General features: G+C 35.5%; 1 non-coding gene across 1 annotated transcript; it reads right to left on the minus strand.

Annotated features, from left to right (window-relative positions):
• Window positions 1-973: 973 nt before the first annotated feature.
• Window positions 974-1,081, minus strand: LOC112746751 (small nucleolar RNA R71). Its single transcript, XR_003174617.1, has one exon. It is a non-coding gene; the product is annotated as a small nucleolar RNA R71 (small nucleolar RNA).
• Between the last annotated feature and the right edge of the window lie 322 nt (window positions 1,082-1,403).

A 1,403-nucleotide genomic window follows, 5' to 3' on the forward strand; every position in this document is an offset into this window, starting at 1 on the left:
TTTTAAAAGTTTACTATTTCAATCATATATTTTTCAAAACTACCTAACTAATTCTCTCTCTAATTTTCGAAAATCACCTTCCTCTTTTTCAAAATTCCTTTTTGATTAACTAATTGTTTTAAATTTTAATTTAATTTAATTTTATTTTTCCTTTTTTTAAAATTTTCGAATTCTAACCTTAATTTTAAATTAAAAACAAAAATACTTTTATTTTAATTTATTTAATTTTTGAAAATTCTTCCATCTCTCATCTCCTTCTAATTGTTTATTCATCTACTAACACTTCTCCTCCACCCAAAAATTCGAACCCCATCCCCCTCTCTGTGTTCGAATTTTTCCTCTTCTCCTTCTTACATTCTTCTCTTCTTATACTTGCATAAGGAATCTCTATACTGTGACATAGAGGATTTCATATTTTCTTTTGTGTTCTCCTCTTTTTCATATGAGCAGGAATAAGGATAAGAACATTCTTGTTGAAGCCGATCCTGAACCTGAAAGGACTCTGAAGAGGAAGCTAAGGGAAGCTAAAGCTCAACTCTTTGGAGAAAATCTGACAGAAATTTTCAAAAAGGAAGCAGACATGGCCGAAAATAATAACAATGCAAGGAAGATGCTTGGTGACTTTACTGCACCAAATTCCAATTTACATGGAAGAAGCATCTCCATCCCTACCATTGGAGCAAACAATTTTGAGCTTAAACCTCAACTAGTTTCTCTGATGCAACAAAACTGCAAGTTTCATGGACTTCCATCTGAAGATCCTTTTCAGTTCTTAACTGAATTCTTGCAGATATGTGATATTGTTAAGACCAATGGGGTTGATCCCGAGGTCTACAGGCTTATGCTTTTCCCGTTTGCTGTAAGAGACAGAGCTAGAGTATGGTTGGACTCTCAACCTAAAGATAGCCTAAACTCTTGGGATAAGCTGGTCACGGCTTTCTTAGCCAAGTTCTTTCCTCCTCAAAAGCTTAGTAAGCTTAGAGTGGATGTTCAAACCTTCTGACAAAAAGAAGGAGAATCCCTCTATGAAGCTTGGGAGAGATATAAGGAACTGACCAAAAAGTGTCCTTCTGACATGCTTTCAGAATGGACCATCCTGGATATATTCTATGATGGTCTATCTGAGTTATCAAAGATATCACTGGACCATTCTGCAGGTGTATCCATCCACCTAAAGAAAACACCTGCAAAAGCTCAAGAACTCATTGACATGGTTGCAAATAACCAGTTCATGTACACTTCTGAAAGGAATCCTGTGAATAATGGGACGCCTATGAGGAAGGGAGTTATTGAAATTGATACCATGAATGCCATATTGGCTCAGAATAAAATATTGACTCAGCAAGTCAATATGATTTCTCAGAGTCTGAATGGATTGAAGGAATCATCCAACAGTACTAAAG

The sequence above is a fragment of the Arachis hypogaea genome, chromosome 14, assembly GCF_003086295.3.
Source record: "Arachis hypogaea cultivar Tifrunner chromosome 14, arahy.Tifrunner.gnm2.J5K5, whole genome shotgun sequence".
Lineage (NCBI taxonomy): Eukaryota > Viridiplantae > Streptophyta > Magnoliopsida > Fabales > Fabaceae > Arachis > Arachis hypogaea.